Raw genomic sequence first — 24,896 nt, forward strand, 5'->3', positions numbered from 1 at the left:
CTATAATTAACCTGTGTGTTTGTCCTGTGTGTGATATACTCCTATAATTAACCTGTGTGTTTGTCCTGTGTGTGATATACTCCTATAATTAACCTGTGTGTTTGTCCTGTGTGTGATATACTCCTATAATTAACCTGTGTGTTTGTCCTGTGTGGTATATACTCCTATAATTAACCTGTGTGTTTGTCCTGTGTGGGATATACTCCTATAATTAACCTGTGTGTTTGTCCTGTGTGTGATATACTCCTATAATTAACCTGTGTGTTTGTCCTGTGTGTGATATACTCCTATAATTAACCTGTGTGTTTGTCCTGTGTGGGATATACTCCTATAATTAACCTGTGTGTTTGTCCTGTGTGTGATATACTCCTATAATTAACCTGTGTGTTTGTCCTGTGTGTGATATACTCCTATAATTAACCTGTGTGTTTGTCCTGTGTGTGATATACTCCTATAATTAACCTGTGTGTTTGTGGGAGGAATGGTTGGTGCCACTATAGGTGCTTGGACCTGTCCTGACATGGTTCTTCCTTTCATAGATTTGGCCTCATTGCCTAGTTACCTAGATTGCCAAAGTAAATATACTGGTGTTCTGAGGTTATTCAGATCAGAACTGAAGATAAAGTCCTATACAAATAAAATGACAAATCAATAAGAAATGAAAAACTGTTGGTTACATGTCCTATCTCAGGTTGAGTTACACTGTGTTGAGTTAAAAGTTATTGTTGGGAGCAGAAGACTGCTGTCTGGAGCCCAGTGAGGGATGGATAGAATCTACTCTGTTACGTACATGTGAATGTAGGTGTGTGTACATGCTTGCTTGTACGTGCGTTTGTATGCACCAGAGGAGGCTGGTGGGAGGAACTAAAGGAGGACAGGCTCATTGTAATGGCTGGAATGGAGTGAATGGAACTGAGTTAAACACATGAAACACCTGGAAACCACCTGTTTGACTCCGTTCCATCAATTCCAATCCAGCCCGTCCTCCTATAGCTCCTCCCACCAGCCTCCTCTGGTATACACGTATGTGTGTCTATCTGTGAAAGGACGACGCTGTGGGCCGCGCTGGTTCGTCGCTGTCTCTCTGTGTCCCCTGCTGCCCTCATTGTCCAAGGCTCTTTTGTTTTCTGTTTCTGATGGCATCTCTCAGGCCTCTTGTCGTTAGGAGACTAGATGAGCGCCTGATTGCTCCGCGGGCCACTGGACAATCACAAAGACGGCTTTGCAGCTCGCAACAGTTGAGCCATTGTGGACACGGCCCCTGGACTAATTGGCATTGACAATTAATGATGTTGGAATACAAGGTCCGTTTTCTCAGCAGAGGAAGGAGGGAAAATGGGCTGAGTCAGACAGTTCAGTACATGCAGTACAGTATACACACAAGCCGACACAAAACACACACACACACACACACACACACACACACACACACACACACACACACACACACACACACACACACACACACACACACACACACACACACACACACACACACACACACACACACACACTGTGCATCGTTGAAAAATCTATGTACTGTTCAGTGAGGTGAAATCCCACAACAGGCCACAGTGAAGACTGGAGTGCTGTGAGCAGTAGTAAAACCAGTATTTATCTCAACCTGCAGTAAGGAAGGCTTGTATGATCAAAGTGTGGTAGCTGTCTGACATCATGACGTGACAGCTGTAGGTGATTGAGGGACAGTCTCAGTGTTCACAGGGAACGGAACTACAGTAAACATGAGTATGGATTCAGTTGAAACATTCACACAAAGCCATCCATTGTGTTCAAGTCTGCTTGGAACATGGTGATATCATTTAGCAAAGAGGTTCAAAGGTGGAACTTGAGGTCTAACAAGCGAGCAACAATGCCCTCATGCCATTCTGACTGATTTATGGGTACTGTACAGTGTATTGCCCATGGTGGCGACCCAAATGATTCCCTATATAGTGCACTAGTTTTGACCAGGACCCATAGGGCCCCATAGGGCTCTGGTCAAAAGTAGTTCACTGTGTAGGGAGTAGGGTGCTATTTGGGATGCAGACAAGTCTACTCTGCAGCCAATGCCAGCGTTGGTGTGATTAGTGGGCTATTTATTTATGTCTCTAGGGTGTGTCTGACGCAAGTACTGTATGCTATTACTCATTCAACAAATCCACATCCTGGACATCAGCTGATAGAATACAATAGAATAGGACTTTATTAGTCTTCTACTTCTTGTCTCCAGAGCACAGTGGCAGGAGACGGTACCTCAGAAAGCTCCAGGGCACAGCGGCAGGAGACGGTACCTCAGAAAGCTCCAGAGCACAGCGGCAGGAGGCAGTACCTCAGAAAGCTCCAGAGCACAGCGGCAGGAGACGGTACCTCAGAAAGCTCCAGGGCACAGCGGCAGGAGGCGGTACCTCAGAAAGCTCCAGGGCAGGAGACGGTACCTCAGAAAGCTCCAGAGCACAGCGGCAGGAGACGGTACATCAGAAAGCTCCAGGGCAGGAGACGGTACCTCAGAAAGCTCCAGGGCACAGCGGCAGGAGGCAGTACCTCAGAAAGCTCCAGAGCACAGCGGCAGGAGGCAGTACCTCAGAAAGCTCCAGAGCACAGTGGCAGGAGACGGTACCTCAGAAAGCTCCAGGGCACAGCGGCAGGAGGCAGTACCTCTGAAAGCTCCAGAGCACAGTGACAGGAGACGGTACCTCAGAAAGCTCCAGAGCACAGTGGCAGGAGACGGTACCTCAGAAAGCTCCAGAGCACAGTGGCAGGAGACGGTACCTCAGAAAGCTCCAGGGCAGGAGACGGTACCTCAGAAAGCTCCAGGGCAGGGGACGGTACCTCAGAAAGCTCCAGGGCACAGCGGCAGGAGACGGTACCTCAGAAAGCTCCAGAGCACAGCGGCAGGAGGCGGTACCACAGAAAGCTCCAGGGCACAGCGGCAGGAGACAGTACCTCAGAAAGCTCCAGGGCAGGAGACGGTACCTCAGAAAGCTCCAGAGCACAGTGGCAGGAGACGGTACCTCAGAAAGCTCCAGAGCACAGCGGCAGGAGGCAGTACCTCAGAAAGCTCCAGAGCACAGTGGCAGGAGGCGGTACCTCAGAAAGCTCCAGGGCAGGAGACGGTACCTCAGAAAGCTCCAGAGCACAGTGACAGGAGACGGTACCTCAGAAAGCTCCAGGGCAGGAGACGGTACCTCAGAAAGCTCCATGGCACAGCGGCAGGAGACGGTACCTCAGAAAGCTCCAGGGCAGGAGACGGTACCTCAGAAAGCTCCAGGGCAGGAGACGGTACCTCAGAAAGCTCCAGGGCAGGAGACGGTACCTCAGAAAGCTCCAGGGCACAGCGGCAGGAGGCGGTACCTCAGAAAGCAGCAACCTTCTGGTTGACATTTTACCTATAACTTGTTATTGCCTGGTCCAGGACTCTCTGAAAAGGTCCTAGCAGTCCCTTCCCATGGAGCATACTGTGTAAGATGCAGCTCTCTCTCTCTCTCTCCCTCGCTGTCTCTCTCTTTCACACACACACACATACACAGTATTTGTGTAGACAAAAGGACAGACCTAAACCAGAGGCCCTGGGGACTGAGCCCTCAGTAGTCCAGTCTTTCCAAACCAGAGGCCCTGGGGACTGAGCCCTCAGTAGTCCAGACTTTCCAAACCAGAGGCCCTGGGGACTGAGCCCTCAGTAGTCCAGTCTTTCCAAACCAGAGGCCCTGGGGACTGAGCCCTCAGTAGTCCAGACTTTCCAAACCAGAGGCCCTGGGGACTGAGCCCTCAGTAGTCCAGTCTTTCCAAACCAGAGGCCCTGGTGACTGAGCCCTCAGTAGTCCAGACTTTCCAAACCAGAGGCCCTGGGGACTGAGCCCTCAGTAGTCCAGTCTTTCCAAACCAGAGGCCCTGGGGACTGAGCCCTCAGTAGTCCAGTCTTTCCAAACCAGAGGCCCTGGGGACTGAGCCCTCAGTAGTCCAGACTTTCCAAACCAGAGGCCCTGGGGACTGAGCCCTCAGTAGTCCAGTCTTTCCAAACCAGAGGCCCTGGGGACTGAGCCCTCAGTAGTCCAGTCTTTCCAAACCAGAGGACCTGGGGACTGAGCCCTCAGTAGTCCAGTCGTTCTAAACCAGAGGCCCTGGGGACTGAGCCCTCAGTAGTCCAGTCTTTCTAAACCAGAGGCCCTGGGGACTGAGCCCTCAGTAGTCCAGTCTTTCTAAACCAGAGGCCATGGGGACTGAGCCCTCAGTAGTCCAGTCTTTCTGTTGGAAGAGCAGCAGTGTGTACACACCTCACTGACTGCCACAATGCCAGGGTCACTGAAATACTGAAATAAAAGTACCTAATGAAGTTTCTCGAAGATGACGCTGTGATGCAACTGTGCTCTAACTGAAGAACAGGAGGAACTGTTTGGCAGGGAGAGGGAGGGAAAAGGGGGGGGGAACTTCCCAGAGTAACGAGAGAAGAGAGGGCAAGCTTTGATGTTGGAGCGATGCTGTAGTGTAAACCTTTGATTTAAACATCCCCTGTATACCATAACAACTCGCTCACTCCCATCCTCCCCCCTCCTCCTTCCATACCTTACCTTCAGTACCACTTCCTCCATCCCCATTCCCCTCCAATCCTGTTCCATACCTTACCTTCAGTACCACTTCCTTCATCCCCATTCCCCTCCAATCCTGTTCCATACCTTACCTTCAGTACCACTTCCTCCATCTCCATTCCCCTCCAATCCTGTTCCATACCTTACCTTCAGTTCCACTTCCTCCATCCCCATTCCCCTCCAATCCTGTTCCATACATTACCTTCAGTACCACTTCCTCCATCCCCATTCCCCTCCAATCCTGTTCCATACCTTACCTTCAGTTCCACTTCCTCCATTCCCATTCCCCTCCAATCCTGTTCCATACCTTACCTTCAGTACCACTTCCCCCATTCCCATTCCCCTCAATCCTGTTCCATACCTTACCTTCAGTACCACTCCCCCATCCCCATTCCCCTCTAATCCTGTTCCATACATTACCTTCAGTACCACTTCCTCCATCCCCATTCCCCTCCAATCCTGTTCCATACCTTACCTTCAGTACCACTTCCTCCATCCCCATTCCCCTTCAATCCTGTTCCATACCTTACCTTCAGTACCACTTCCTCCATCCCCATTCCCCTCCAATCCTGTTCCATACATTACCTTCAGTACCACTTCCTCCATCCCCATTCCCCTCCAATCCTGTTCCATACCTTACCTTCAGTTCCACTTCCTCCATCCCCATTCCCCTCTAATCCTGTTCCATACATTACCTTCAGTACCACTTCCTCCATCCCCATTCCCCTCCAATCCTGTTCCATACCTTACCTTCAGTTCCACTTCCTCCATCCTCATTCCCCTCCAATCCTGTTCCATACCTTACCTTCAGTTCCACTTCCTCCATTCCCATTCCCCTCCAATCCTGTTCCATACCTTACCTTCAGTTCCACTTCCTCCATCCCCATTCCCCTCTAATCCTGTTCCATACATTACCTTCAGTACCACTTCCTCCATCCCCATTCCCCTCCAATCCTGTTCCATACCTTACCTTCAGTTCCACTTCCTCCATTCCCATTCCCCTCCAATCCTGTTCCATACCTTACCTTCAGTACCACTTCCTCCATTCCCATTCCCCTCCAATCCTGTTCCATACATTACCTTCAGTTCCACTTCCTCCATTCCCATTCCCCTCCAATCCTGTTCCATACATTACCTTCAGTACCACTTCCTCCATCCCCATTCCCCTCCAATCCTGTTCCATACATTACCTTCAGTTCCACTTCCTCCATCCCCATTCCCCCCCAATCCTGTTCCATACATTACCTTCAGTACCACTTCCTCCATCCCCATTCCCCTCTAATCCTGTTCCATACCTTACCTTCAGTACCACTTCCTCCATTCCCATTCCCCTCCAATCCTGTTCCATACATTACCTTCAGTACCACTTCCTCCATCCCCATTCCCCTCCAATCCTGTTCCATACCTTACCTTCAGTTCCACTTCCTCCATCCTCATTCCCCTCCAATCCTGTTCCATACCTTACCTTCAGTTCCACTTCCTCCATTCCCATTCCCCTTCAATCCTGTTCCATACCTTACCTTCAGTTCCACTTCCTCCATCCCCATTCCCCTCTAATCCTGTTCCATACATTACCTTCAGTACCACTTCCTCCATCCCCATTCCCCTCCAATCCTGTTCCATACATTACCTTCAGTTCCACTTCCTCCATCCCCATTCCCCTCCAATCCTGTTCCATACCTTACCTTCAGTTCCACTTCCTCCATTCCCCATTCCCCTCCAATCCTGTTCCATACCTTACCTTCAGTACCACTTCCTCCATCCCCATTCCCCTCCAATCCTGTTCCATACCTTACCTTCAGTTCCACTTCCTCCATTCCCATTCCCCTCCAATCCTGTTCCATACCTTACCTTCAGTACCACTTCCTCCATCCCCATTCCCCTCCAAACCTGTTCCATACCTTACCTTCAGTTCCACTTCCTGCATCCCCATTCCCCTCCAATCCTGTTCCATACCTTACCTTCAGTTCCACTTCCTCCATCCCCATTCCCCTCTAATCCTGTTCCATACATTACCTTCAGTACCACTTCCTCCATCCCCATTCCCCTCCAATCCTGTTCCATACCTTACCTTCAGTTCCACTTCCTCCATCCTCATTCCCCTCCAATCCTGTTCCATACCTTACCTTCAGTTCCACTTCCTCCATTCCCATTCCCCTCCAATCCTGTTCCATACCTTACCTTCAGTTCCACTTCCTCCATCCCCATTCCCCTCTAATCCTGTTCCATACATTACCTTCAGTACCACTTCCTCCATCCCCATTCCCCTCCAATCATGTTCCATACCTTACCTTCAGTTCCACTTCCTCCATTCCCATTCCCCTCCAAACCTGTTCCATACCTTACCTTCAGTTCCACTTCCTCCATCCCCATTCCCCTCCAATCCTGTTCCATACATTACCTTCAGTTCCACTTCCTCCATTCCCATTCCCCTCCAATCCTGTTCCATACCTTACCTTCAGTACCACTTCCTCCATCCCCATTCCCCTCCAAACCTGTTCCATACATTACCTTCAGTTCCACTTCCTCCATCCCCATTCCCCTCCAATCCTGTTCCATACCTTACCTTCAGTTCCACTTCCTGCATCCCCATTCCCCTCCAATCCTGTTCCATACATTACCTTCAGTACCACTTCCTCCATCCCCATTCCCCTCCAATCCTGTTCCATACATTACCTTCAGTTCCACTTCCTCCATCCCCATTCCCCCCAATCCTGTTCCATACATTACCTTCAGTACCACTTCCTCCATCCCCATTCCCCTCTAATCCTGTTCCATACCTTACCTTCAGTACCACTTCCTCCATTCCCATTCCCCTCCAATCCTGTTCCATACCTTACCTTCAGTTCCACTTCCTCCATCCCCATTCCCCTCCAATCCTGTTCCATACCTTACCTTCAGTTCCACTTCCTCCATCCCCATTCCCCTCCAATCCTGTTCCATACCTTACCTTCAGTTCCACTTCCTCCATTCCCATTCCCCTCCAATCCTGTTCCATACCTTACCTTCAGTTCCACTTCCTCCATCCCCATTCCCCTCTAATCCTGTTCCATACATTACCTTCAGTACCACTTCCTCCATCCCCATTCCCCTCCAATCCTGTTCCATACCTTACCTTCAGTTCCACTTCCTCCATCCCCATTCCCCTCCAATCCTGTTCCATACCTTACCTTCAGTTCCACTTTCTCCATTCCCATTCCCCTCCAATCCTGTTCCATACCTTACCTTCAGTACCACTTCCTCCATTCCCATTCCCCTCCAATCCTGTTCCATACATTACCTTCAGTTCCACTTCCTCCATTCCCATTCCCCTCCAATCCTGTTCCATACCTTACCTTCAGTACCACTTCCTCCATCCCCATTCCCCTCCAAACCTGTTCCATACATTACCTTCAGTTCCACTTCCTCCATCCCCATTCCCCTCCAATCCAACCTTAGTCTAAGCATTGTTTGTTGGAGGGCCAGCCCCCTTCAAGTGGCTTCTCCTTTCTTCTCTCTTCTCTTTTATCAAGCCTCCATGAATAAGAACCCTTTGAATTCATCTTTGATGAGGCCTTAAAATCCGGCATCCCGTTATTTATGTAAAAGGTTCCACATCACATGCATGTTTGTATGTGTACAGGGACATCCATTAGACGCAAGGCATCAGGAACATTAGACAATAGTGTTGTACAAATGGTTTGATCAGCTGCATAGATTCACCACTGAAATGTTTGCTTTTGATAACATCTGAAAAGGTTTATATTTCTTTGAACATAAACATACATGCACACTCATATGAACAGACACACACACACACACACACACACACACACACATACAAAACGCTGTGTTTTTGGTGTTGCAAATGTGTGCTTCTAATTTGTTTTCTCAATGCTTCTAATGATGTGATTAGATGTTGACAGAGATGGGAACGGTCATCAGTTTCCCAAAGGTTCAGCTTGAGTAGAGAACAGCAACAACCCCTACAGCCTCTCTCCCCTCAGTAAGGGGACTCACCTGGCCTGCCTGATGCTGGGATCAGAGGAGGAGAGGAGGACAACAACCCCTACAGCCTCTCTCCCCTCAGTAAGGGGACTCACCTGGCCTGCCTGATGCTGGGATCAGAGGAGGAGAGGAGGACAACAACCCCTACAGCCTCTCTCCCCTCAGTAAGGGGACTCACCTGGCCTGCCTGATGCTGGGACCAGAGGAGGAGAGGAGGACAACAACCCCTACAGCCTCTCTCCCCTCAGTAAGGGGACTCACCTGGCCTGCCTGATGCTGGGATCAGAGGAGGAGAGGAGGACAACAACCCCTACAGCCTCTCTCCCCTCAGTAAGGGGACTCACCTGGCCTGCCTGATGCTGGGATCAGAGGAGGAGAGGAGGACAACAACCCCTACAGCCTCTCTCCCCTCAGTAAGGGGACTCACCTGGCCTGCCTGATGCTGGGATCAGAGGAGGAGAGGAGGACAACAACCCCTACAGCCTCTCTCCCCTCAGTAAGGGGACTCACCTGGCCTGCCTGATGCTGGGATCAGAGGAGGACATGGGGGAGGAGGACAGGGGGAGGAGGACAGGAGGAGAGGAGAAGGACGGGGGAGGAGGTGAGGAGGTGAGGAGGAGGACAGGGGGAGGAGGAGAGGAGGAGAGGACAGGGAGAGGAGGAGAGGAGGAGAGGAGGAGGACAGGGGAGGAGGAGAGGAGGAGGAGGGGAAGAGGACAGGGGGAGGAGGAGAGGAGGAAGAGGGGAGGAGGACAGGGGGAGGAGGAGGAGGAGAGGAGGATAGGGGGGAGGAGGAGAGGAGGAGGAGAGGAGGAGGACAGGGGAGAAGGAGAGGAGGAGGAGGGGAAGAGGACAGGGGGGAGGAGGAGAGGAGGAAGAGGGGAGGAGGACAGGGGGAGGAGGAGGAGGAGGAGAGGAGGATAGGGGGAGGAGGAGAGGAGGAAGAGGGGAGGAGGACAGGGGGAGGAGGAGAGGAGGAAGAGGGGAGGAGGACAGGGGGAGGAGGAGGAGGAGGAGAGGAGGATAGGGGGAGGAGGAGAGGAGGAAGAGGGGAGGAGGACAGGGGGAGGAGGAGGAGGAGGAGGAGGAGGAGGAGGAGGAGGAGGAGGAGGAGGACAGGGAAAGGCCCTCTTTGTTTTGTTGTTGTTGTACTAATTTGACATTTTACTAATTCCTGTGTCATCAAGTTCCTCAAGTGTGGTAATTAAGAGCAGCAGGTCACTCCTGAATGAGGCCTAAATGCAAACATGGTCACTGCCAATCAGCTGCAGGCAGGGGGTGGAGGGGCTGGGTGGGGGCTGTGTTAGACACACAGGACTCTCCCCCTTTCTCCCTCTCTCTTTCCCTGGGGAATTGTTATCGAGAGAGAGAGAGAGAGAGAGAAAGAGACAGAGAGAGAGAGAGAGAGAGAGAGAGAGAGAGAGAGAGAGAGAGAGAGAGAGAGAGAGAGAGAGAGAGAGAGAGAGAGAGAGAGAGAGAGAGAGAGAGAGAGAGAGAGAGAGAGAGAGAGAGAGAGAGAGAGAGAGAGAGAGAGAGAGAGGATTTCAGTTCATGGAACATGGGACCAACACGTTAAATGTTGTGGTAATATTTTTGTTCAGTATAAAAAAGAAAATACGAAATACATACACTAGACACTATGAATATTCAGCTATCTGGAAATGATTTATGATCATGGAATAACAATCAGATAAGCCTTCATAGCCTTTCATTGTATTTGATTGTATATGAATTGACTGTAATTTGCTCTAGAAAGATAAGAGAATTGACTAAATGTGAAAATGTAAATGAAACTTTCTCCAAAGTCACACCTGCCTGTGTGTCTGAAGAGAGAGAGAGAGAGAGAGAGAGAGAGAGAGAGAGAGAGAGAGAGAGAGAGAGAGAAAGAGAGAGAGAGAAAGAGATGATATGACAGGACAGGATGAGAGAGGACATGAGAGAGAGAGGCTAGCATTTTCCAACAGTGAATGTTTTTTTCTGTGGTCTCACTGACCACCAAGAGAAACATTGGCCCCCCTGGTTTCTGCTTGAGAAGACAAACACACAACTAAACAGTAGCAATACAATAATCATCTCGCCCCTCCCCCGCCCCACCCCTCCCCCGCCACTCTCATTGTCTTGGTGTGTTTAAGAAAAGCTGTCTCTAATGAGGGGCTAATAGGTGGGATTCGGCCCCAATTCAGTTCCTCTCCTGGGGTATTGTTGGTATTGTAACGGCTGCCGGGGCTCCAGCTGTAGAGCCTGTAGAGGACATGCATGTGAATGGGGATGACATTCAAATCTATTGGGCTGAAACAAGGTTCTTTTGTATTGACAGTCAATGACAATCAAGAGGTTGAGAGGGATGTTGGTGGGGTGGGTAGTGTACACTGAGGTTGCTTAGGAAGGTAAATGCGTTGTTAAAAGAAGTAACGGGATGAAGTGGGACACTGGGACATATAATAAGATGGGAAATTGGACACTGTGTTCCCTACCTTAGTCCCCTACCTTCTACTAACCTTATTATCATTTCTTACTCCCTCTTCCCAGACCTTCTTCTCTCTCTACCTCTCTGTCTCTCTCTCTCTGTCTCTCTCGCTCTGCTACCCCTAGTCTTTCATTCTGCCCATCTCCACTGTCTACATTAGTGTTGTTTGTAGGCTGGCTAGTCTTTCATCTGTCCAGTGTTTTTATGTTCTGTGCTCTTCAGCACAAAGGCTCCTCTACCTCACCTCTGGGTTGGTTTTGATGAGTACACCAATTGTGAAGGGGTCTCCATAGAAACAGGTGCAGGAACCTCCTCTGTTCCTGACTGAAGGTGCGCACACACACACACACACACACACACACACGAGTAACAGACAATACACACCCACACACACATGAGTAACAGACAATACAAGCCAACCACACACACGAGTTACAGACAATACAAGCCAACCACACACACATGAGTAACAGACAATACAAGCCAACCACACACTCCTTGGGATTTGTAAGGATGTGCTGAATGTTTATTGTATCAGTGTAACACAACTGTTAATATGTTGAAAGAGTATAAGTTATCTACTAGTAAGTCAATTAACACACAGAAATATTTCAGAGGGCCAGTTTGCAGTTATGTTGTATTTTGCATAACTAAATACTGTAATAGTTACATATATAAACATATTGTCACGTATTGTCTCATGTAGTCCTTTCTCTTGCTTTTTAAATCGTCTGTGTTTCCATTTCTTGATGCGGGGCAGACTTCCACAACAGACCTTATCTTATCTCGTCTAGTTTCCGCTGTCAATGCCCTGTGACGGCTATGGATCTGACTATGAACAAACAGCTCCACCGTGTGGTATTAAGGTGCACACGCAGCACACTGGTCAATAATCTACCAGTCCAAAACTGTCAGTTGTTGGCTATTTAGAATGATCAGAAAGAACTGCTCTCAGAGGCGGTCCTGTAGTCAGCTGCTCCTCTTGTTCCAACCCACTTAGAATTCATCATATTCAACTAATCAACTTTAAACACTTGTTCAGTTGAATCATATCTGTTAGCGCAGTTCACTTTTTTTTTTATGAAGAAAGACGAACTAGTGTTAGTTGAATTCGTTGTCTATCAGGTTTTATACAGCTCGTTTTTATCAAACTGTGAATCACTGAGTCACTTCCTCAATGAATATTCCCTCGCGTTTTGTGTCCTCTCTCCTCGCACCCTTCTCAAAACGCATCGGAGAAGGTCTGGAGGGAGGGAACCCTTCCTCCTATACGCTCAAGCAGGAGGCGGGGAGCTGAATGCGAGGAATTTAGGTAAAATGAGTTGAGTCTGACTGTCATTTGACTATGCTGTCCATTTACAGTTGTATTTTATTTATAGTTGAATCATTCATTTATAGTTTTCTTCTACAGCTAGTTGAATCATTCATGTATAGTTTATCTTCACCACTAGATGGCAGGCTTGCCCTTCTTATTCCCCATCAGTTGTCGACAGCTCCAGTAGCAGACAGACAGACAGTTAGACAGTCTTAGTTTTATTTTATAACAAATTATCTCCAAAATATACATTTTAAACATGCTACTATTCACTAGCATTATCTGATATAAGTAAAGTGTAACGAATATAGTACAGTGCAACAACAATAACGGTTCTTTGCAGTTCTTTATAGAACTAGAACCTTTTTGAGAGCCATACATGAAGCGGGATATTGAACCCTTCCTTTTTGATAGCCATACATGAAGCAGGATATTGAACCCTTCCTTTTTGATAGCCATACATGAAGCGGGATATTGAACGCTTCCTTTTTGAGAGCCATACATGAAGCGGGATATTGAACCCTTCCTTTTTGAGAGCCATACATGAAGCGGGATATTGAACCCTTCCGCTTAATACAGGCTTTTGGCACAATTCATTCTATCGGGAAATACACAGCACATGGACTCGATCTGGATGTAAATAGAGCCAGTGCTTGATAAAGCGCTATCGAGACCTATGGTCTTTCAAACAACAGTCACTAGAGGGCGCTCCACTCCATCTAATAAATAATAAGATGACGAAATGCAGACATCACACGCCGTGAACATTCAGTTGTCTGGAAATGATTTATGCTCATGGAAAAACAATCAGATAATCCTTCATAGCCTTTCATTGTATATGATAGTATATGAATTGACTGTAATTTGCTCTGGATAGATAAGAGAATCGACTAAATGTGAAAATGTAAATGAAACTTTCTTCAAAGTCACATGTGTTTTGATGGAGAACTGCACTGCTCATTGGTCTTATCCTCATACCTGCCTGTGTGTCTGAAGAGAGAGAGAGAGAGAGAGAGAGAGAGAGAGAGAGAGAGAGAGAGAGAGAGAGAAGCCTCCCTAGGCTAGGTATGTAACACGATGCGCACGTTGCAGCCGTTAACATTCCTCGTGTGTTCCAGTTCACAAATGTAGTCAAAGCATTGCCTACCATTCATCATTTCTCAACCACCCACAACAACCGGATTTTACTTTCCATCTTCTCTTTGTTTATGACCATTTGAGTGGTCAACCCCGCGGTCTAAAAGTGGAGCCCCGAGGATCTCGGATCGGCGCGCTCCTACAGGGGCTCGGAGGCGCGCCTGGGGCTTCCAGATTTTTGCCCGGTTTCGTCGCAGCGGAGACCGATGCCTCGAATCGCCGAGACCGGAGAGGGTCTCAACGGTCTAGGACGCCAGCGACGAGGGGTCGTCTGGCGCCACAGAACACCTTCCTAGACACAATTGCAAACCGTTTTGATGGGACCCGTAAGTAACCACTCCACGTGCGCCTTTTTAGCTAGGTGACGCGCATACCCACAAAACGCTATGCGCGTAAAGTCTAGGAAATGTTTTCAAACACATTTTATTGTAAAAAAAATAAAATAAGAATATGCAACCCTTATGTAGCATTATATTATAAGAACGTGTCTCAAGGACCTGAGGTGTTCTGATGCGTTGATGTTTATCTAGGACAGGGCTCTCCTTAATTCACATAGTTAGACGTTTTTCGATGTTCATTTGACATGACTGTAGTTCTACACAGGGGCGAAAATCTGATATCAACTTTGGAGGGGACAATTACATGAAATTTTCTCAAGAGCAATTCCTGAGGGGGACACCAAAAGTAGTGCTGTAACACATAGCCTACATTGTAATATGGTAAATGTATATTGAGGAACCAAAGAAATAAGGTGTTTGCCGTACTCCTAACTACCGGTACCCAAAACTACACAACTAATCACAACAGCAATACCATTGCCTTAGTTCAGTCACCAGTTTAAGTTGAGAGTGGGGGTATCCATGGCATTTTCCAATTATGTTCCTATTTTACAAGTAAAAAAAATGGAGAACCTTTCATAATGTTGCAAAACAAAGACTCAACAAACTTACCTGAGACTCCCTGTCTCTGCCAGTCTGTCCCTGCATATCTGTCCCCAACTCTGCTGTCTGTGTGCCATCTGTTGCCTGCTCTGCCTAATGACATCATTGTGAAACATTTCCATTAGAATTTCATTTCTTTCTTATGAACATTTTATCAACTAGTCTTTGAGATATTAGGCTACTAGGGTTCTTACTTTGCGTTTTGGTGTACTGAAAAATACTCTGATGTCCGTCTTTTATTTTTCTGCCATTTTTCTACCTGGCTGGCTGGCTGGCTACACACACACACAGTGTGTAGGTTATTTACAGTAGGAGATGGGCTTCTATCATCTTATCTTTTATCATTCTATTTGGGCTTCGATCTAAAAGGTAGCTAGCAAATGTGAAACGGATTAAAATGACAAGAGTTGACAGCTGTATGAGTTCACCATTTACAAAACATATGCTGCAACCTTTTGTAATTTTAATAGTTTGTTTCATATTGGCTGGCTTCCAACAATAGCTGAATTTGCAAAGCTGGCGAGCACCAATTCCGTTTCAGTGGTGTTTTCTATAATCTTTGCTACCCGGGTTAAATAAAGGTGAAATAAAATAAATAAATAAAAGTTGCCTTGCGACAATTTAGCTTTTGTAACGAGACCATTAAATATATTTAAGACAATGGTAGAAGAGAGTGTAGTTCTGTTCAGTTTGGACTTCAGTTTATCGCTAACCTTATCACAGGGACTTTGAAGCACTAATTTACATCATCTGCATGCTGATCTTGGAATAAATTGACGATAGCAAAGATTCCATCTTTGACGAGGCCACATAAATGGAATAGGTACTAGCTAGCTTAATAGTTAATATTTGCGCGCTAGCTCTGCATATTCAGCTAGTGTGTGTGCACGATTGACTGGATTAACCTCACGTCAGTTACGTTCATTGAGTGCCTTTCAGACAGTAGATACGACCCCTCTGTTACCTTGCCAACTAAGGAACTGGCAGTGGATCAAACCATTGTGAGGCAAAGGGTGGGGGGGGTCGCAATCTTTTGAAACTTAAAAACGCGTTATTAAGTGTCTATAATCAGCACAATTGCTTTCATTGCGTATTATTAATATTATTTAAATTACATAGTTATGTTTCAGTGATATATTGGGGGGGACAAATCATATTTTTCCCAGGATGGGGGGGTCGTGTCCCCCCCCGTCCCCCCCGGGATTTCCGCCCCTGGTTCTACAGGGCCATATATTACATCCCAGGAGGCAAGATCCTCTTAATCCTCATATAAATGTGTCTTACCAAAACTATTCATATAGATGACTAGCTGAACTAGCGGTGTATTGAAGATAGATCACCTGGGATATGCAGTCTCCCAGGTAGCCCTGTCTTGCAGTCAGGTGACCAAATCGCCCTCTAGTGGCCTCATGGGTGGAATATTATTCACATTATTCATAATTTCATAATTATTCAATAAATGTTTGTTTTTTATAAACGACTGAAATACGGTGTTTCTATGTTAAATGGTTTTGTTATATTTCAGTCTTCTGTGGTGTATATAAAGTGTAATATTGTAACTCAAACTCAAAATGTAATACATTTCAACTCTATATGTGACATGGTAAAGGTGTCTTCTATTTTTAAGCCCATAACCATGTGTGTGAGGTGGATACTTTTGTTTCAAAGTAGATGTGTTTAAGACTACCAAGAAACACTCTGTGTGACCCTGGTTTAGCCCACTGCAGTAAATTAATTAGCAAAGTCGAGTGCATTGGATTTCCCCATGGCTTTCAAACTCCATAATATTACAGGGTGTGTGTGTGCGTCTGTGTGTGCGTGTGTGTGTATGTGTGTGTGTGTGTGTGTGTCTATATGTACCCCTCCCTTGCAGTCTCTTATATGACGGCATGGTAACATCACCATCAACTCCATATAGCAGCCTAACAGTGAGATTGAGAGATTGATTTCCCATAACTCCTTTGTGTCAAAGTGTGGCCTTTGGTCTATGGGTGATTAGTGTGTGACAGGTGAGGTGGTGGTGTAGGTAGGTGCTGACATAATATGACAGTCTCAGGACGGTTTCAAAGCCCAGCGTAATGGCAGCACTGAGACAGTCTCAGGACGGTTTCAAAGCCCAGTGTAATGGCAGCACTGAGACAGTCTCAGGACCGTTTCAAAGCCCAGTGTAATGGCAGCACTGAGACAGTCTCAGGACCGTTTCAAAGCCCAGTGTAATGGCAGCACTGAGACAGTCTCAGGACCGTTTCAAAGCCCAGTGTAATGGCAGCACTGAGACAGTCTCAGGACCGTTTCAAAGCCCAGTGTAATGGCAGCACTGAGACAGTCTCAGGACCGTTTCAAAGCCCAGTGTAATGGCAGCACTGAGACAGTCTCAGGACCGTTTCAAAGCCCAGTGTAATGGCAGCACTGAGACAGTCTCAGGACCGTTTCAAAGCCCAGTGTAATGGCAGCACTGAGACAGTCTCAGGACCGTTTCAAAGCCCAGTGTAATGGCAGCACTGAGACAGTCTCAGGACCGTTTCAAAGCCCAGTGTAATGGCAGCACTGAGACAGTCTCAGGACCGTTTCAAAGCCCAGTGTAATGGCAGCACTGAGACAGTCTCAGGACCGTTTCAAAGCCCAGTGTAATGGCAGCACTGAGACAGTCTCAGGACCGTTTCAAAGCCCAGTGTAATGGCAGCACTGAGACAGTCTCAGGACCGTTTCAAAGCCCAGTGTAATGGCAGCACTGAGACAGTCTCAGGACCGTTTCAAAGCCCAGTGTAATGGCAGCACTGAGACAGCTTTCCACAACACTGCACATGCTGGGGAAGGGTTGAAGTTGTACTTGCTATTCCTCACATGTGCAGCCAGGAGGCTGTGTGTGTGTTTGTGTTTGTGTTTGTCTCAGCGAGATAAAACAGAATAAGAGGGAGAGAGAGGGAGAGCGAGGGAGAGAGTGAGTGTGAGAGAGTAAGACAGAGAGACTCAGAGACCTGTCAGTGTGGTGCTAGGACAACAATCTGTCCCTCAACATCTGTAAGACCAAGGAGCTGATCGTAGACTACAAGAGAAAGAGGGGAGAGCACACCCCCATCCACATTGACAAAGCCTGGAGCGGGTCGAGAGCTTCAAGTTCCTTGGCGTACACATCACTAAGGACGTTACATGGTCCAGTCACACCCGCACAGTCGTGAAGAGGGCACGATAGCTCCTCTTCCTCCTCAGGAGGCTGAAAAGATTTGGCATGGGCCCTCGGATCCTCAAAAAGTTCTACAGCTGCACCATCAAGAGCATCTTGACTGGCTGCATCACCGCTTGGTATGGCAAATGCACCGCCTTCAGCCGCAAAGCGCTACAGTGGGTGGTGTGGACAGCCCAGTACATCCCTGGGGCCGAGCTCCCTGCCATCCAGGACCTCTATATATTCTTTATGTCATCTCCCTCTCTCGCTCTCATGCTTCCAACTCCTGGATGATGCAACATTGTAATATCAAGCATAATGATCCCATCCATTGACATCAAATCAGGAGCCACGTGCCTCAGTGTACCAGGGCTTCTGAATGGCTGTCTATAAGCACAGCACAGTCTCTTCCTCTCCTCTCTTCCTGTGATACCTTACTGTTGGTGGCTCCTGGATTGACAGATCTCTAGGTCTTGGTGTTCAAGTCCAAGGCAAATGAGATGGATACCACATAAATAATCTGTGATAATCCATTCATGTGCAGAGATAGGAATGGATTATAGCAGATTATCTTGCAGCGTCCTGTCCATCTCATTGAGTATGGACATGTCTAGGATCACATGTTGTCATGGTTACTGAGGTGGGGTAGTCATTGAGTATGGATGAGATGAGATGGGAACCACAGCTGTGCAGCAATCCCCATCAGGGATTAAAAACATTACATTTTTGGCCATTTCTTTCTTTCCCTCCCTCCCTCCCTCCCTCCCTCCCTCCCTCCCTCCCTCTCCCTCCCTCTCCTCCCTCCCTCCCTCCCTCCCTATATTATACACATTCTTCACAGTGAGTGCCCCAGTCCTACAGACCTATTTCTGTAAAGGACTCAATCATCTCCTGCAGAGTAAATTGTTCTCCTGTAGAGCCCATAAAGCCTTCTAATCAAACAACTAAATTACCCATAGAAATATTCAAGAGGGCGTATCTCCGTCAAGCGCAAGGCAGAGCCACTCAAATCCCCCTACCACCCTTGACTCAAACAGAAACTGCATTTATATGTAATTGATGTCTTGACTTCATTCATGCATGAATTAACACAGTTCTGTTTGTTGCCTTTGGCCCCTGATGCCCTTAATTTAAGCCAAGCTATGGGATTTGTTAGGTTTGCTCTTTCGTTCCCCCTGTCATACTCAGCCAGAGACCCGGCTTGGGGCAAAAACACCCTCATCGCCCTTACCATCACAAAGACTCAGTCAAAGTCTTGCAAGTAATCCAGAGAAAAATATGATTCAACTTTTATACAAAGTTCAAAGGAGGTCTCTTTGATGTTCTTTATCCCAAATAGCATTTGAAACTCGTCCCGTCTATCTTTCTCTCTCTCTCTCTCTCTCTCTCTCTCTCTCTCTCTCTCTCTCTCTCTCTCTCTCTCTCTCTCTCTCTCTCTCTCTCTCTCTCTCTCTCTCTCTCTCTCTCTCTCTCAGACAGTAACTTTGTCCTGGGTAACGCCCAGGTGCAGTCGCTCTACCCCATCGTCTACTGCTCGGACGGCTTCTGCGAGCTGACCGGCTTCGCCCGCGGTGAGCTGATGCAAAAGAGCTGCAGGTGTCACTTCCTGTACGGCTCGGACACCAGCGAGAGCCTAACCACTCAGATCCAAAAGGCTCTGGACGAGCGGCAGGAATTTAAGACTGAGTGCATCCTGTACAAGAAGGGGGGTAAGGAAGGGAACCATCTTGGTTCTAGTTGACAGAGATTAGTCAGTGGTCTGGTAAGACTTCCTCCACAGGTCCCTCAAGGGGTTTCTATGGCTCTTTCTCAAATGCATCTCTTCCCCTTCATCATAATCATTAGTCTAGTTTTCACTTGGTCAGTTCTTTCAGATAATTGCAGATGAAGGAGAGGACAGATGATCAAGGCCATTGAGACAGAGCCTATATGTTTTCCTTATCTCTGACCTGTGGTTGTCTGTGTGTCTGTCCGTATCTCAGGAGACCAGTTCTGGTGTCTGCTGGACATAGTGCCCATCAAGAATGAGAAGGGGGAGGTGGTGCTGTTCCTGGTCTCCCACAAGGACATCACGGAGACCAAGAAGGACCAGAAGGACCAGGGGGACCATGGACAAGACTCAGACACTGGTGAGGGAGGGAGGGAGGTTCAGTTGAAGGGAAAATGGGAGAGAGGGGTTGGAGGGAGAGGGAGAGAGATACATTGGCAGTTACCTGATGAACAATGAATAAGCTAGTTACAGTACATCAAAAGAATCTTGTCTCCCTCCACTCCCACCCTTCGGCCTGCCTGTCCCCAGACGAGGAGACAGGTCTGGAGGTGCACAAGATCACCCGTCCCCCAGGCTTTGACAACAACCGCCGGCGTAGCCGGGCCGTACTCTACCAGTTGTCTGGCCACTTGCAGAAACAGGACAAGAGCAAGCTCAAGATCAACAATGTGAGTACACTGTAACACATGGATGGACAATTACAGAAAAAAATCTTTGCAGTTAGCTACTGGAATTATATATTACATTATAGGACTGTAAAGAGTGATGCATTATGGGGGGTCTGTTAGAGCTCTGCGTCGCACGACACGTCCCAATATCAACCAGTTAGCAACATGTTTGCCCAATACATCTCACGTCATCCTCTTATATTCTCCAATACATCCCATATCCCATCCTATCATCACTCTTATATTCTCCAATACATCCCATATCTCAACCTATCATCACTCTTATATTGTCCAATACATCCCATATCTCATCCTATCAACACTCTTATATTGTCCAATACATCCCATATCTCATCCTATCAACACTCTTATATTGTCCAATACATCCCATATCTCAACCTATCAACACTCTTATATTGTCCAATACAGCCGATATCTCATCCTATCATCACTCTTATATTGTCCAATACATCCCATATCTCATCCTATCAACACTCTTATATTGTCCAATACAGGCCATATCTCAACCTATCATCACTCTTATATTGTCCAATACAGCCCATATAAGCACCTATAAACATCAAACCACCACTCCTATGGCTAATCACTTCCTCAACATTTCAATGGCGAAGGTGCATAAAGATGTAGGAATTCAGACAATGACGTCATTGTTTTTAGCACTACCCACAGAGTTCTTAAACTATGGCTCCCCATATGGTTCAATGTGCCAGTAAATCAGTTTTTTCCAAACTGCCATCGTCTTGGAGCTAGAATGGGATCATAATAACCCTTTTGTTAGTAGCCGTGGTTCAAGATCTGTTTGTGCTGTATAGCTAACTCCTATGGTTATTATCTGGCCGTTTGGTGACTAAGACAGAATCAATGGCTCTGGGATCAGTCTTGTTTGTAAGGATAAACCCTCTATCAGTCATGGACTTACTTAATTACAAAGGCCCATCCTTCCGTTGGGAGCAGAGGTCATCAGGGCTTCTGTCCATCTCACTCTGTTCTGGGCCGTCTTCTCCAGATCTTTCCATCCTATACCGGTTATTTTTGTTCTGGGCCGTCTTCTCCAGATCCTTCCATCCTATACCGGTTATTTTTGTTCTGGGCCGTCTTCTCCAGATCCTTCCATCCTATACCGGTTATTTTTCTTCTGGGCCCACTTCTCCAGATCCTTCAATCTTATACCGGTTATTTTTGTTCTGGGCCGTCTTCTCCAGATCCTTCCATCCTATACCGGTTATTTTTATTCTGCGCCGTCTTGTCCAGATCCTTCCATCCTATACGGGTTCTTTCTGTTCTTGGCAGTCTTCTCCAGATCCTTCCATCCTATCCCAGTTCTTTTTGTTCTGTGCCGTCTTCTCCAGATCCTTCCATCCTATACCGGTTATTTTTTTTCTTGGCCGTCTTCTCCAGATCCTTCCATCCTATAACGGTTCTTTTTGTTCTGGGCCGTCTTCTCCAGATCCTTCCATCCTATAACGGTTCTTTTTATTCTGGGCCGTCTTCTCCAGATCCTTCCATCCTATCCCGGTTCTTTTTGTTCTGGGCCGTCTTCTCCAGATCTTTCCATCCAATAACGGTTCTTTTTATTCTGGGCCGTCTTCTCCAGATCCTTCCATCCTATCCTGGTTCTTTTTGTTCTGGGCCGTCTTCTCCAGATCCTTCCATCCTATAACGGTTCTTTTTATTCTGGGCCGTCTTCTCCAGATCCTTCCATCCTATAACGGTTCTTTTTGTTCTGGGCCGTCTTCTCCAGATCCTTCCATCCTATAACGGTTCTTTTTATTCTGGGCCGTCTTCTCCAGATCCTTCCATCCTATCCTGGTTCTTTTTGTTCTGGGCCGTCTTCTCCAGATCCTTCCATCCTATACGGGTTCTTTTTGTTCTGGGCCGTCTTCTCCAGATCCTTCCATCCTATACCGGTTATTTTTCTTCTTGGCCGTCTTCTCCAGATCCTTCCATCCTATCCCGGTTCTTTTTGTTCTGGGCCGTCTTCTCCAGATCTTTCCATCCAATAACGGTTCTTTTTATTCTGGGCCGTCTTCTCCAGATCCTTCCATCCTATCCTGGTTCTTTTTGTTCTGGGCCGTCTTCTCCAGATCCTTCCATCCTATAACGGTTCTTTTTATTCTGGGCCGTCTTCTCCAGATCCTTCCATCCTATAACGGTTCTTTTTGTTCTGGGCCGTCTTCTCCAGATCCTTCCATCCTATAACGGTTCTTTTTGTTCTGGGCCGTCTTCTCCAGATCCTTCCATCCTATCCTGGTTCTTTTTGTTCTGGGCCGTCTTCTCCAGATCCTTCCATCCTATACGGGTTCTTTTTGTTCTGGGCCGTCTTCTCCAGATCCTTCCATCCTATACCGGTTATTTTTCTTCTTGGCCGTCTTCTCCAGATCCTTCCATCCTATACCGGTTATTTTTGTTCTCGGCCGTCTTCTCCAGATCCTTCCATCCTATCCCGGTTCTTTTTGTTCTGTGCCGTCTTCTCCAGATCCTTCCATCCTATACCGGTTATTTTTGTTCTGGGCCGTCTTCTCCAGATCCTTCCATCCTATCCCGGTTCTTTTTGTTCTGGGCCGTCTTCTCCAGATCCTTCCATCCTATAACGGTTCTTTTTATTCTGGGCCGTCTTCTCCAGATCCTTCCATCCTATCCTGGTTCTTTTTGTTCTGGGCCGTCTTCTCCAGATCCTTCCATCCTATACGGGTTCTTTTTGTTCTGGGCCGTCTTCTCCAGATCCTTCCATCCTATACCGGTTATTTTTCTTCTTGGCCGTCTTCTCCAGATCCTTCCATCCTATACCGGTTATTTTTGTTCTGGGCCGTCTTCTCCAGATCCTTCCATCCTATAACGGTTCTTTTTGTTCTGGGCCGTCTTCTCCAGATCCTTCCATCCTATACCGGTTCTTTTTGTTCTGGGCCGTCTTCTCCAGATCCTTCCATCCTATCCCGGTTCTTTTTGTTCTGGGCCGTCTTCTCCAGATCCTTCCATCCTATACCGGTCCTTTTTGTTCTGGGCCGTCTTCTCCAGATCCTTCCATCATATACCGGTTCTTTTTGTTCTGGGCCGTCTTCTCCAGATCCTTCCATCCAATCCCGGTTCTTTTTGTATCTGTCTCAAGATCCCACATGGACTTTATTCATTCAGTATATCATTTTTATTTACCTCTATGATATTGTCTTGGTGTTTGCCTTCATGTTGTTATGATGTGTAATTTTATTCTCCAGAGTATGTTTGGGGCGACCACCAACCCTATCCCTGAGTACAAGGTGGCTGCCACCCCAAAGTCTCGCTTCATCCTGCTACACTACGGGACCTTCAAGGCGGGCTGGGATTGGCTGATCCTCCTGGCCACTTTCTATGTGGCCATCACCGTGCCCTATAACGTTTGCTTCACCGTGGTGGAGGGGCGGGACGAGGGGGGCGGCTCTGGGGCTCGCAACCCCCCAAGTTACAGCGACATCTTGGTGGAGATTCTGTTCATCATTGGTACGAGTGAAAAACCCCTCACTCACCCCCAACCCCAGAATGTTACTCCACCCTCACCCCCACCCCAGAATGTTACCCCACCCTCACCCCCACTCCAGAATGTTACTCCTCCCCCACCCCAGAATGTTACCCCTCCCCCACCCCACCCCAGAATGTTACCCCACCCCCACCCCCACCCCAGAATGTTACCTCACCCCCACCCCAGAATCTTACCCCACCCCCACCCCATAATGTTACCCCACCCCCACCCCAGAATGTTACCCCTCCCCCACCCCCACCCCATAATGTTACCCCACCCCCACCCCATAATGTTACCCCACCCCCACCCCATAATGTTACCCCTCCCCCACCCCCCACCCCATAAAGTTACCCCACCCCCACCCCAGAATGTTACCCATCCCACACCCCCACCCCAGAATGTTACCCCACCCTCACCCCAGAATGTTACCCCACCCCAGAATGTTACCCCTCCCCCACCCCAGAATGTTACCCCACCCCCACCCCCACCCCAGAATGTTACCCCTCCCCCACCCCAGAATGTTACCCCACCCCCACCCCAGAAGGTTACCCCTGTCCCACCTCAGAATGTTACCCCTCCCACACCCAAGAATTTTACCCCACCTGTAACGGAGCGATGATTAACCTGAAGACTTCCGTTAGCTCCCAGAGATAATGCCTAGGCCTTATCTCAGCAGGCTAACAAAGTCTTGTGGCCCTGGAGACATGGGTTCAACCCCTCAGTCGGCCCCACACCCATTGATTTAATAAACAATTGCATCATTCACGTCGCGATCATCATAACAGCCAATATTAATCCACATCCCAGGCACTTCCTCATCTAATTAACATCCAGCCAATTGTTTGAGGAGATCAATGAGCACTTCTGTATTTGATTAAACAGACTGATTATATTTCCACCTCTTGTTTACAAACTGTTAACTGTGAGGGATTATGGTTATAATAACTAAGATAAATACCAAAAGGCTTCCTCTGTTACCCAGCAGGCACAACTGGTTGCAATGTCACATCATGGTTAAATTGTATACTGATTGTTTACATTCTTTTTGATGTCCTGTTTAGGGTTGCAAAATTCAGCAAACTTTCCCCAAATTCCCAGATCTTCCAGAGGTCCTGGTTGAAGGATTCCGGATTTCCTGCTTATTCCTTTCCGTGTCCAGGAATCTTCCAGCCGGGATTTCTAGAAAGCTGTGAATTTTGGGAGTTACCTGAATTTTGCAACCCTAGTCCCTTTAAAAAACAGTAAAGTATGTTTTCAACAGTGGAGGCTGCTGAGGGGAGAACGGCTCATAATAATGGCTGGAATGGAGTCAGTGGAATGGTATCAACCACCTGGAAACCACGTCTT

At 47.6% G+C, this 24,896-nt stretch overlaps 1 pseudogene; it reads left to right on the forward strand.

The window, feature by feature from the left end:
• The first annotated feature begins 13,565 nt into the window (after positions 1-13,565).
• LOC106574889 (potassium voltage-gated channel subfamily H member 3-like) overlaps positions 13,566-24,896 on the forward strand; it is a 35,737-nt pseudogene continuing 24,406 nt past the window's right edge.

This window comes from Salmo salar, chromosome ssa16 (genome assembly GCF_905237065.1).
Source record: "Salmo salar chromosome ssa16, Ssal_v3.1, whole genome shotgun sequence".
Taxonomy (NCBI): Eukaryota; Metazoa; Chordata; class Actinopteri; order Salmoniformes; family Salmonidae; genus Salmo; species Salmo salar.